This window comes from Cydia pomonella, chromosome 3 (genome assembly GCF_033807575.1).
Source record: "Cydia pomonella isolate Wapato2018A chromosome 3, ilCydPomo1, whole genome shotgun sequence".
NCBI lineage: Eukaryota > Metazoa > Arthropoda > Insecta > Lepidoptera > Tortricidae > Cydia > Cydia pomonella.
The window spans coordinates 4,805,419-4,820,461 of NC_084705.1; positions in this window are offsets into that span (position 1 = coordinate 4,805,419).

A 15,043-nucleotide genomic window follows, 5' to 3' on the forward strand; every position below is an offset into this window, starting at 1 on the left:
TGGCAAGGGAAATACTTACTTAATAATATTTACTTGTTTTGGAACCTGTTTCTCCGGAATCAGGAAGTCAATGTCATCTTCGATACGTCGCATATTTTAAAAGCTTAAATAGCTTTATATATAGCATACAAATAAGAAAGTAAGACACCAGGAACTTGCAAGTATCGTTTCATTATGGTTCAAAAGAACTAAGTATGATTTAGTATGTTATACAATAGCCTTTTTTAGCATCCCGTATTGATAATGAAAGCATTGCAAGTATTGCAACCCAAAGCAGACGCTGTGCAGATGAATTGAAGCTTCTGTTCTTTGCGACGTTTGTTCCGTAGTTGCTCTTACTTCGTCGAAGGGTGAGTATGGTTGAGGTTGGACTTGATAACACGGCCCTCCAGGGTGGTGATGGATCCCTTGCATCCTGATGCGCCGCGGGTGCAGAACCACTGCAGTTTGGGTCCTCTGCTACGGTTGTTCAGATTGTAGCGATGTCCACGGTACAGAGCTGCGTAATTGCCGGTTCTAGTCGTCGTGAAAACCAATTCTGAAACAAAATTTTGCGTCTAAATTGCTTTCTGCATTGTAGCATATCAGTCTGGCACTATTTATGATTTTTTTTTTTATCATAGTACCTTTAGTTTGGCCCAGGACTGTATAATTTAAAACAAAGACAGAGATAATCATACTGTCTTTCTCTTACGCTAGTACTAGCACCCAAAATAAAGGTATACCTAAGTTTAATTTTCCTGGTTCTTTTAGAGTATAACTAAGGAGTTTATATTTTTCATAGAGTTAGTAGAATGGTTCAGTTAATATCTTTCAGACGTAAAACTATATGTATTTCACTCAAATAAAAATAATGTATATAGAGCGCTGGTGGCCTAGCGGTAAGAGCGTGCGACTTGCAATCCGGAGGTCGCGGGTTCAAACCCTGGCTTGTACCAATGAGTTTTTCGGAACTGATGTATGAAATATTATCATTTGATATTTACCAGTCGCTTTTCGGTGAAAGAAAATATCGTGAGGAAACCGGACTAATCCCAATAAGGCCCAGTTTGCCCTCTGGGTTGGAAGGTCAGATGGCAGTCGCTTTCGTATAAACTAGTGCTTACGCCGATTCTCGGGATAAGTTGCCAAGCGGAGCCCAGGCTCCCATGAGCCCTGGCAAAATACCGGGAGAACACGAGGAAGAAAAAAATGATATGTACAATCAGAGTGGTTGGTAATTCGAGAAATATCGATTAGTGTTAGAATCAGTAACATGGGATTGCAGAAAATGAAGGATCAGTATCGAGCTACACCAATAAGGGTAACATGAAAGTGGACAAAAACAATGAAGATTGCTAGCAAAATTTCACTTCTTAATCTCTTTATGAACTCTTCTTCTTCCTCGCGTTGTCCCGGCATTTTGCCACGGCTCATGAGAGCCTGGGGTCCGCTTGGCAACTAATCCCAAGATTTGGCGTAGGCACTAGTTTTTACGAAAGCGACTGCCATCTGACCTTCCAACCCAGAAGGTAAACTAGGCTTTGTTAGGATTAGTCCGGTTTCCTCACGATGTTTTCCTTCACCGAAAAGCGACTGGTAAATATCAAATGATATTTCGTACAAAAGTTCCGAAAAACTCATTGGTACGAGCCGGGGTTTGAACCCGCGACCTCCTGATTGCAAGTCACACGCTCTTACCGCTAGGCCACCAGCGCTCTATCTCTTTATGAACTATGAATCGTTATGTTCAACATAAGCCTTGACCAGCTCATTATCCCACGTGGTGAGGTTGGCGCGGAAACCCTTGTTCTTCTTGGTGGCCCCCCGCGCCTCTGCTGCAATTGTTCAGGTTATAGCGGTGCCCTTGGTATAGCGCTGCGTAGTTGCCGCTACGAGTCGTTGTGAGAACAAACGCTGAAATATATCCCTTGGAGTGGCAGGTCGTTGATTCCCGACCGATTATGTCATTGAAATATCAAATTTGATTAATTGAAATAAAATCAAAATTTCAATAACCCAAAAACGACATATGCCACTTGAAGAGATATAAACATTTTTGAATAAAACTATTATTTATGCGCGTGATTTAGTTTGTCTTTAAAATTCTACGAAGTAGGTAAGTATCTAAGATAGAAGATGACAACTCGTCAGTTAATTCAGATAAATGTTGTTGGTCGGACTTAAAGATGATAATACGCTATTAAAGGCACGTTAAGATAAAGTAAACAAACTTCTTAAGGTGCAGTTAGGGTCAGAGAACGGAGTTTTGAAAAGACGTAACGCGCTTAAGATCACAATATGGTTGTCAAAATTAAATAAGCAATCTTGAGGCATTTCTCTATGGAGCAATTCGAATCCTGAATTATTGACTTTCACTTGATAAAAAAAAATATTTTTCCTTGAGTAGCGAGTTTCAGGCACAATTCAGAATAGCATAAATACTGGAGCTTTTAGTAAAAAAATAGCATGCATTTGAAGAGTTCACTCTAACACTTTGGCCGCGACCAAGTTATTTACCTACTTAAAACTAATAAAACATAAGTGTGTACTTAATATTTTTAAAAGTGAACTGCAGAAATATATCTCTAATTTTATAAATCTAGGACTCAGTTTAGGCTGCAGATAATTATGCGCCTTGTTTTGTTCTAAGCACAATATTTATGTGAGTTGATGTGAAACATTCAAATCCACTTATCGTCATATTAGATGCTATAGTCTTAAGAACACTTGTTTTTTCTATTCTAATCTAGTCCCATCACCACCTGCCATCTAATAATAAATATGATGAAGCATCAAAGGCTTAAATCACTACAGACAGACAAGTAGCTCGTTCCATTGTAATGAAGTAGGAATTATCAGGGTGTACAATTTATTAATGAAGACTTACGTAGATAAAAAAATAAGTGTTGCAAAATATTCTCATTTATTTTTAAATGGACATGCTAGCGTCCTGATATAGTTAATTATCGTAACCAAAATCTATTTCTATGTAAGTTTTTAAAAATACAATTAATAAAATAAAATCACTCTAAAATCGAATTTAATGAATATGCTCATTCGTGGCCTTCACGAGCTCCTGCTCATAGGTAGTAAGGGAGGCGCGGCATCCGCGGGACCAGTTTGAGCACACCCAGAGGAACTTGGGCCCTGTCTTACTACTGCTGTGACGGTAGAAACGGTATGATCCCACCTGGAGCACGGGCTTGCCTTTCTGAGACACCGTAAATATTATACCTGTAAAAAATCTTAAATAAACTAGTGAAAAACTGACAATGGCCATACTTAAGCCTCACTACGAATTACAAACTTTATTGTTGTGTGTTATTTCTTTGTGTACCTTATTCTCGAGCAATAAATTGCACCTTTAAACGTATTGTTGTAATTTGTAATGTAGGTACAGTCAAAGTATTAAATATAGATACGAATAAAGTGAAAAAAATGCACACACTACTTTAATGTACAAGCAACAAGATTGTGTAGCCTACATATGTATTTGGCAGTTGGTCCGTTTCCATATTTAATATCTGTCTGCGCTTGTTCTGGTTGGTCGGGAAAAAAAAATGCCCAGGGGCGGGTGCAATTGCCAAGCCGTGGAGCACAAAATGACTCCTTATTGCAGGAATAAATAGGAATTTGATTCTTATAGTACGAATCGTACGGTAGCCAAAAGAAAAAAAAAACATTCCACTCGAATACAAAACTTATTTAATGTTTGATGTTATTATGTAATTACTAATAAAAAATGTTAAAATTATGTTAATTCATTTGTTTATTAAAAATAGATGATTACAATAGGGTATTTGAAAACGTATTCAAATAACAATTACACTATGTTACAACGTATATTCAAAAATCATTATCATGTCTTCAAAAGCGACCCGAACTATTGCCGATGGCACCCATATTTAAAAACACCTCTGCGGCACCGTACGGTGGCAAATGGTTATGTGAGCCCTTGGTCCTGACGACCACGTTCTCCAGGGTCGTCACAGAGCTCCTGCAGTATCCTTTCCTCCACTTGACGCACCGGTAGAGGGTCTTGAGTCCTTTCTCCATGTGTCTGTGGTATCTGTGGTTGTTGTAGATAAGGATGGGCTGCCCGCAGCGGGATGTCTCGAAGTATAGCTCTGGAAAGCAAATGGTATTAGTTAGGAAATATGTTATGTCAACGCTTTTTAGTTACAGAACAGCTGACGCTCAGGAGCACGCAATTCACAAAGAAAAAATTTTGTTTGAAATATAATTATACATATGTTTATTTGTATACGTTACACGTTACAATGTTTTTAATTTATAATTATTTATTTTAGACATGATTTAATAGGTGTGATTAATTTTATTTAAACGGAATAAAATGATGATGTCTTTAAGTATAGGTTTATATAAAGTAAAGTAGGATAAAATAACAGTAAAGGAAATACCTATACAAGATACTTGTATAGGTATACCTATGAAGAATATTTCACACCCTGTATGTATGTAATTCAAATTACAGTTAATTTAAAAACAACAATTGGAATTTCTTAAAGGCACACTCTATCTTTTTTTATATGTAAATATTCCATTTACCTCACACCACGAAATAAATGTAATACCATTAAAAATCTTCACCATCCTAATAAAACTTCTCATGATTATGCACGTGTCTCTTCATGGCCATCTCGTTGTCGATGACGACAGAGGCGCGGCAGCCGATGGCTGTACCGGTGGCCTTCCATTAGCATCTCAGGCTTGCCCATCCGGGATTCCGTGAAAATCCCTGGAAATGTGAAGGCTGCAATAAATTAATGAAATATTATTTCAGGTATCTGACGACAACAATATAATATAGATAGATAGAATACTCTTTATTGGCACAACTCAGTAAAAAGATACAAGAAAAGAAACAATTGATTAAATGTAGAGGCAGACAACAGGCGGTCTTATCGCTAAAGAGCGATCTCTTTCAGACAACCTTTGGGTAGTATATTGAATTGATTAGGTAGTAGTTGCTAGTATTTAATATTATTTACAGCAGCTTATTTGCTGTACCTCCTTGTTTATTTCGATTTTGTAATAAGTAGGTATTACATTATTCACATGTCAAATAATTATTGTATTTGCTAGCGGGTTAGCGTAATGTTTATATGTATATATATATATTGAAACCAACAACGAGTATGTAGCTAATGATTGTGGTCATTCTTTTTGATAGTCTCTCCAGCGACTGTGATAACAGACGCTTCACACTTTTTCCCGGTTTCCCGTGCGATGGTTACACCGATATCCTTCCCTGACACACATGTGTACCCCTCTTGGATTGACATGAAAATCGGTCCTGGAATCACCACGGTGTACAATTGAAAAAAATATCTTGGACATTGACAAGCAAGCGCAGATGCAGAATAAGGCGAAGCAGGGATCGGAACAGGTTTTTTGGAAAAACTTTGAAATAAACATATATTTCGGTTTATTTTATACTCCAAATATAGGACTCGGTTGTGTTTTTAGATAACGACTTCGTATTATTAGATTGCCCAATTAGAAATGAAATAATTAACAAAGAACGAAAAATACCGTTTTCGTTCCCATACAAAAAATACCGGTTTCCGATCCCTGAGGCGAAGACATGCAGTTTTAAAAAACTATTTAAAAATGAATAGATTATTGAATTTACACTAATTACATTAGCACTAATTCCTTTATAAAGTTAGAAAACAAGAAGGAACAGTAGTCAATGATTATGCTCCCTTCGTAGGATAGCTTGCCCGTCTATAATCATTAGAGTAGCTCGACATTTGCTGCTTCTTTGTTTATTGCAGGTCCAAAAAGTATTGATGTTTTGTTTGGGATCACCACGGGTCCAGTTATAGCGATACCCTTTCCACAGACACACCGGGAAGCCTCTCTGTGATTGTATGAATATAGGCGCTGAAATCATAAAATACATATTTTAAGACCTACTCTTTGAGAATTGTAAATATGAGCATGAAATTGAAGTAAAAGTATTTGAACAAAATGGAGCACATTGTTGAAACACAATTTTTCTGTAAATATTGATTGTTATTGATCGTTACGTCTTATCTACAACGAGCAACAAGCATTTATGAATGATTATGGTTTTTTCTCTGATAGGCTACTCCATCGATGATAACGAGCGTTGCGGGACACTTATTGTTACTCTGCTTGAAGCAAATCCAGAGCGTCTTGCCGATTCCCGAGGGACCTCCACGCCTAAGATTGTACCGATGTCCTTGCCAAAGGCAGACTGGATTGCCTCTTCTAGATGGGACAAAAATCGGCCCTGGAACCATTCAATACTATTTAATTTTTGTTTAATCCGGTACATTATTAACTTATTAGTGTCGCTACACGTAAACCAACATTAGTAAGACGATACCACTGAAAAATGAAATGAATAAAAAATAAAAGTAATAAATATACATTTTGTGGAACAAATATATTATAACAACACACTTGGCTACAATTATAGTATTGTAAACTGATCTGCATTATATGTATATGTATATGGAAAAAGTTTGTATGTATAAGTATTGGTATATTGTTGTAAATTTAATATTTATTCGTTTTTTTTCTTTAGTGCTATGTACTTTCCAATTTAGTTTTTTGCACCTCCTAAATATTTAAATTAAATATTATCAATTCACCGCTACCTAAACGTTTTCAGGTAGAGATCGCTCTTTCGCGATAAGACGGCCTGTTGTCACCTCTGTCTTCATGTATTATCTATGTCTTTCTGTAAATGTTATTTTGAGGTTGTACAATAAAGAGGTTTCGTATTGTATTGTACTCGTATATAACGAAAACGTTGCAATTACAAATATTACTGTGAAACTACCAAATAGCACTAACCAAGTTCTCTGCGTGCTACGAACTTAGCATGTAAATTTAGGCAACGTTTTCTACAGATCTGCCTATCAGTTTAATTTACTAACAAACAATATATTTGATACGAAATGACGACCGGTTTGGCCTAATGGGTAGTGACCCTGCCTACGAAGCTGATGGTCCCGGGTTCAAATCCTGGTAAGGGCATTTATTCGTGTGATGAGCATGGATGTTCCTGAGTCATGGGTGTTTTCTATGTATTTAAGTATTTATAAATATTTATATATTATATATATCGTTGTCTAAGTACCCTCAACACAAGCCTTATTGAGCTTACTGTGGGACTTAGTCAATTTGTGTAATAATGTCTTATAATATAATATTTAAAATATTTATACGTTTAAATATATGGATTTAGATTGCACTAAAGGAAACATAACTAAATTAATTAATACAATTCTCAATACCAGATAAAATAATTAAAACATAGCCTTTATCAGAAGCCTTGTTAATTTTCATGTTTTTAAAAATAATATTTATTGCAACTTCTTAAATGTCAATGATTGTGAATTTTCATATCAACGATCTGATTGCCATACATTATCAAATTGCCTTTACATTTGTTGCGACTTTGCTTAACACACCTCCAAGAGGACTTGCAATTATCTGCCATCTTCCCTGAACCTAGATTGTATCGATGGCCCCCGTAAAGACAAACTGGGCATCCATTTCTGGAAGTTGTGAAAAAGGGTACTGAAATTTAAAAATTTCGACTTTGAACCCAAAAACAACATAAAATTATAAAACCTTACTCGTACTTGTTGTAAATAAACTGCAGTCAAAATTCGACTTCCTTTTTGAAGTGTATGTTACAAGAAAATAAATTCAATGCCTTTTTACTATCTAATTATAGGCAACAAAAGCCTCGTTTAATCACTTACCTCTACAGGTTGCCAGAGCTCAACGAGAGGGGGCGGGTTTAGGGTCGGCAACGCGCATGTAACTCCTCTGGAGTTGCAGGCGTACATAGGCTACGGAGACTGCTTACCATCAGGCGGGCCGTATGCTTGTTTGCCACCGACTTAGTTTAAAAAAAAACCATATTCATCTTCTTCAGGTATCATCTTAGTAATAGACAGAGTTAGAATTCAAATATATATATTATCTTCTTATTGTGTATCAATCTCCATTCTTTTCACTCTTAATACGATTTTCGCACAATACTCGACACTATAGGTTAGGTAACAAGTAACAACATTTCATTTCATTTCATTTATTCAATCACAATTTACATTGTATATGAATATGAATTATAATTAAAAATAAAACGTAATATCATGCAACTATAATAACAATTATTTACAAGACTTAATTAATATTTACAAATATGGATGGTCAGAATAATAATTTAATGTCAAATGGCATTACCGGAAAGAATCTAAGATCATCACTATCATATGTATGGTTCACGTAATTCAACATTTTGAGCATAAGTTTGAGTTTTAATGACTGTGCTCGTACCTCCTCAGAAAGTGAGTTCCATTGAAGATGGATATTGACGCCCGGCAGTGGTGGCTGCTCTGTTTGACACACCTCCACCATGACGTACTGCTCTTAATCGTATTGCCACGGGACAAGGCATAACGATGACCTCCCAAAAGGCACACCGGATTTCCCATCCGCGATTTGGCGAAAGCAAGCTCTGCAACACGGAAAATTGGAATATTCCAGAAGATTTGTTTACTATAAGGGTAAAAATAAAAATGGTAAATGATGATGGTTGAAGAAGAGGGGTCATTTAAAGAATACTTGAATTATTTTATTAAAATGTGAGGGAATGGTTTATTATTCCCACCTTCTTAAAGTTATTTTCTTTTTTTAAGTCTTGTACCTCTATGTTAATTGGCTGATCTCGTGCTTTCAAAGGAAACGGATTTCTCGTTGAAGATGGTGATGGTCGCCCGACAGTGGTGGCTGCTCTGCTTCACACACCTCCACGACGAGCTGCTTGGGGTATACCCGCGTGCCAGGATGTGTGTGTCCTGGGAAGAGGCACACTGGATTGCCCTTACGAGATTTGGCAAAAGTCAACTCTAAAAACGGAAAACGTTAGATAGCAAATTACCTAATGCTGGTGAATAAATGGGCATGATCGGATCAAATACTTTTTCTTCAGGATGCATCCGAGGAGGAATTGTGAATTCAAAGGAAATGAATAAGAATCCTAACTAACATAAACCAAAACAGATAGCTGTCAACTCCATTTCCGTAAACTCAACATACTAACATTGACCTCTCTATAACTCGAGATAACTAAATTTAAAAGAAAATATAATTACTTATTTCCAGTACCCAAATATCCGTCTACCTCACATTTACGCCCTAGAAATACAATTCCGGTTCTATTTTCAAATTTAAGTATACATAACTCTAGTCCATATACATATAATGTGCATTAAGATTTATAACAAACTTTCAATATATATAAAAAATGACATTATATTTATTAAATAACCTACAAGATATTTAATAGAAAATACATTTTATAATATGCATTTTTTTAAGTTAAATTGATGTTATACTATATTATAAAAATTAAAAGATCTCTTGAATGTGAAATTTCTATATTTATATTGAGATTAAGATTTTATGTTACGTAGATAGTACGTTATGTACTATGCAAAGGTTCCTTACAAGGTTCATAGATATCACCATTCTCATGTAAGAAAGAGATTCTTCAGGACAACATTGTTTTGACAAGCTGAAAAATATTGTAATTTTAGACAGATTTCATACTTATTATCTTTAAAAAATCCTAGAATTAAATCTAGGCCAATAATTAATATTAATCTTCTTCCTCGCGTTGTCCCGTCATTTTGCCAAGGCTCATGGGAGCCTGGGTTCCGCTTGACAACTAAGGCACTAGTTTTTACGAAAGCGACAATAATTATTTTTAATATTATAATAAAACCACTCAAAAATCTTTCGCAGTTTCATCATTCTTTCATTCATACTCTGCTTAAATATTCTTAAAAGTATACTTACAAAAAATATACAGAGTATGGACTCCGAATATTTTTTTGTTTTACATGGGTAAGGGCCGCTATCTTTAGAAAGCCTTTAGAAGAAAAGATAAACTTTATTCAAAAACTTTTATTTTCAACTTATGACTCGAACAATGACAGATATTCAAGCAAGTCTCCAATATAATGTCAAGGTACCATTTGGGAATCTCGGTCTGCGCTTCCAAGAACTAATAAAATAATGTCTACATCACTGTTATCACTAAGTTTAATCGAAATAAAATGTAATATTATTTTTCTATGTATATTAACTACTAGTACTACTAATTTTAATGATGTCGATTGATGACGATTGTGATGTAGATGTACTTTATGTGCTGTGTATTTATTTATTTTAAACTCTATCGTACATAACAAACTAGGTATAGTCAGCATGAAAAGTAGCGTGTCAGACACTGCCTCTGCTTTTTTATGTATAAAAAAAATTGGGAGGTGGCAGAATACTTTTGGAGCGTTGTGTTGTTTCGTCCGCTACTATTCATGCTGACTTTACATAATGGCTCCTCTACACGATGGCCCAGCGTAGGCAAGTCCAAGGGACGCATTTATGTGTTAGAGGGAGCAAGTGATATTGCTACCTCATTCCACCGCATAGCAGCGTCCCTTAGACTGGCCTACGCTGGATCATCGAGTAGAGAAGCCCTTAGGCGGACTTGATGACTTTAAGTATTATCTTTCGTAGTGTTAAATAGAAATGCGTGATTGAATTTACTATTCTACTATTTAATTATTTTCAGAAAACCTAGCAGTTTTCCGTTAAACATTGTAAGTTGGTCACCCTGCGCATAGGTGGTCACCCTGCGTCATAACAATCGTCATTGGTCAATAGCAAGCTTATTTTTTGTGCCGTTAAGTGACATATTATTTTGTATCACTTCTTTAACCACTTTCTGCAACGTTACAGTACCTAATGAATACAAAATGAATACCGTGAGCATGCCTTATACATTATTGACGCCTTTCATCCAGGTATATTTGTGTCGCCACCCGTCAGGTACACTGTTGTAATTTTTTCGTAGCGTGAAACAGTTCTTGTGCACTTTTTCAGACTTAGTATGTATCACCGTGATATAATTGTACCTCAGGGCCATGGTTATGTTGGTTAGTGATCCTGACAATGTGACCTTCCACGGTGGTTATGGAGACCCGGCAGCTGCCAGTGCTGGTCTTGACGCAGCGCCAGACAGTCTTTGCACCGTTCTCCCGAAAGAGAGTGAATCGGCAACCGCCGAGCAACATCGTCCGCCGACCGCCCTTACGGATTGGACCCATGAATATTGGTTCTGCAAAGTTTGTGCTTATTCAGTTATTTGTCAGAATTTTCAAAAATCTATTTACACTACGGAAACAAAAGGTGAAAAGTGTATTATTAGATACCTATTTTACCTATATTCGCTAAAAATACAACGCGAACTGTCCTAGGTTTTTTATAATTCAGAATATTTGCGCATTTTAAGATGAACGATTTGTGGAACTAAGGCAGGTAGCACACGGCAACTTTTGTATCAATGCTGTATTGCGACTGTATCGCGATAGTAGTGATGGAGAATGGTGTTTACGTGTGCGAAGGTTTATAACCAACGACAAAATCGCTACTGAATCGCTATAATTGCGAGAATAAGAATAACTGATGCGAGAGCATCTTTCGGACCCGCATGACGTCTACAGTGGAGTTCCACAGGGTTCTGTGCTCGGTCCAATGCTGTTTGGGATTTTCTTGACTGATTTAATACAAGTTGTAGAGTCAGACTTGCTCTTATTTGCTGATGACACAAAGATTATGGGAAACCCGCTTATCAGCCATAACATCATACAGCAGGATTTAGACCGCATTTTACAATGGACCAAAGATTGGCTTATAACCCTCAACGCAGACAAGTGCACTGTACTTCATATAGGTAAAAAAAACCCTAAGCACACATATAATATTGGCTCCAAAAGTTTACAGAGTGTTGCTTCGCAGCGAGATCTTGGTATCATTATAACTGATAACTTAAAATGGGAAGAACACATTTTGGGGTTGACCAAAAAAGCCAACTCTATATTATATATGATCAAGAAAGCTTTTCGTTATATGGATAAGAATCTTTTCATTAGGCTCTATAAGACATATATAAGACCCTTATTGGAATATGCCTTCCAAATTTGGAATCCATATTTCCGGAAGGACATTGATATTATTGAAAAAGTCCAAAGAAGAGCAACAAAACTGGTTCCATCTCTTCGCAACCGACCATATGAGAATAGGTTAAAGGAATTGGGCTTGACAACCCTAGAGCAGCGAAGGCAACGCGGTGACTTAATAGAAACATACAAAATACTTTCAGGACACTACAACGTACCCGCATTGAGTGATATTTTCACTCGGAATATGTGTGACAGACTGAGAGGACATTCTCTGAAGCTGACACGGACGCAGAGTAGTAGCAACCCAAGACGACACTTCCTGTCTAACCGCGTAGTGAAAGTGTGGAACAGTTTGCCCGAATCCGTAATCAGTGCACCCTCAGTGAATTCTTTTAAAAATAGACTCGACAAACATTTTATTAATGGACAAAACACAAGTGCAGAACATTGATGTGCACATATCAGCTATAAGCTGCCTGTGCATTTATAAATAATAATAATAAATAATAATAATAATAATAATAAGTCGAAGGGTACTACCTCCTTAAGAAAAAAACATCACAATAGTCACTTGATCAGTATTTATTTATTTAATTTTTATTGCACAAAAGAAAACCTTATAGTACAAAAGGCGGACTTAATGCCATATAGTATATGTAGGAACATAGATGATTGTTCTGTTGTTTGTTCAAAGTTGTGGGACCGTTTCGATCACTGTCACGTCACGCTACTTCTCCGCTGGTACCCTGAGTAGCCTGCGATATTACGGATGTTTATTATGATGTCCGTTCACCGAAACAATACTGCCTTCGATAGTGACTATGGACACTCGACAGCCACGGAACCATTGCGTACATCGCCACGTGGTCTTCGGGTCCTTCACCATGCAACGATTGTATCGCTGGTCACCTACTACCAGAGTAGGCTTGCCTTGACGAGACATCGTGCGGAAAGGCGCTGAAAACATATCGAAATCAATGTTAAAGTCATGTTTGGATGTCGGTTACATTAAAAAGTAAATAGAATAAAATTTTGTGACATTCATATAAAAATTTCTAATGAATAAGTTATCAATAATAAAGGTATAAGTATGAAAATGAGTAACTAGTGATAAAAGTGATTGGTGATTAAACTAGACGAAGCAAGAGGTCTATTGATTTAAATAACTGTAAACAGTAAAAACAATTTATTCAATCATAATGGCTCTAAATCACAAAATCAATATTTATATACACCTAAATATGATAGAAATACTGAGTAGCCACTAGCTGCTATAGCTAATTAAATAAAATGTGATTTAAAATAGATATAAATATATCTTAAATTTGAACTGTTCAAAAAATGGTTTTAAAATACTTACTCGTATTACTTTTGTACATCAAACAGTTGTATATCCACCGAAACCCTCTTCGACGACGATGGTGTACTCGAACTAGTACTCGAACTCAGACTGTCACCGTACTCTGCTGCCTCGTGCTTCTCTTTCATTCTTCTGTTCTGGAACCATATCTTCAGGGCCTTGTCTGGGATCTGCAGTCGCTGTGCCAGTTCTATACGGTCCCTACTATCGATATACCTGCTAGCGAGGTAGATCTCCTCCAGGGCTTTATAATAATATTAGATTATTAAAGTCATTTATACTGGCACTTAATTTTAATGATAATATATTAATAGAACGTTATCTTGATTTTGAAAAAAAAAACACATGTCAATTCATAAACCATTCGTCTAGATCACGTCACATACGGATACAGATAAGCAATAATGTGTTATCCCATATTAATTTTGCAATAAGTTATCAACAAAAAAAAATACGCTTATTGAATAAAAATTGATATCTTATTGCTAAATGAATTACGACCCGATTCAAACTTTAAGATACGTTAAATATTATGTCTAGATCCTTTATGTATGGATCGGATATCTGTGTCTTAAGTGACATTTTTGTTTGACACAACGACAAAACTTCACTTTTAACACTGCCTCCCACCAGCCGAATAACCTTACACACGCAGTACATCTAAAAATGTGTATGTTGATTATTGATCCTAACCACAACGCCGTTCATGGTCTGTACGGAGACTCGACACTCGTTCGTGTACTTGACGCAGCGCCAGATTATCTTCGGCCCACGCACTTTGTGACGGTTGTAGCGATTATTGTTGAGTAACATCACTATGCCGCCGCGGTTGGAGCTGGTGAAGATTGGAACTGGAAATTAAAAACTTATATAATGTTCGTCCATAAGATAGAGCACACACTTTAGTATCTTTTGAGCGTCAACGTTTAGTCAACGCTACGAGGTCTCTAACTTATAATTATTTATCAGGTTTTCTTTAGCTCTCTTTAGAGGATGATCAACATTTTGGGTTCAAGCAGATTTTAGGACAAATAAACAAAATAGAATTAAAAAGGTATCCATTCTAATTATTATCTGGTTAATTTGCAATATGCGTAAGTAATTAATTATTTTGGTTTTTATGGCTGGTTGTTCTTATTGCTTCAGTCATTTATTCACTTTATAAGCATTAAACATCGCATTCTGTTTCATCATACGTAGCAGCAGGCAGCATCTTTACGGATAAATAATCCCAGATTGAAACTAGTAAATACGGTAGCGGAAAAAATCTATCATATTGTGATTTTTTTTGTAAAATATTTCAAATTAGATGAAACCAAGAACTGAATTTGTTGATAACTAATCAAAAAAGGTTATATTGATTTATTCTCAACCAATTATACGCTAACAGGCCGGTACATATTTCGAAATTCATTTTTCTGGAATAGCGTCCGTCACTAGTAGTATATAAGTCGATAAAAAAACGGAATATCGTACTAATTCATAATCATATTTGTAAGAAATATCAGTTCCGTCATGGGGACACCTCGTGGAAATAAAAACTTAACGTAGCTATACAAGAAGCAATTATAAATGGCTATAGAAATGGCTTCACACAATTGACGCTGGCTAAGCAATTTCAAGTTCATCTACTACTATATCGAAGGTTTTGAAACAGGAAAAA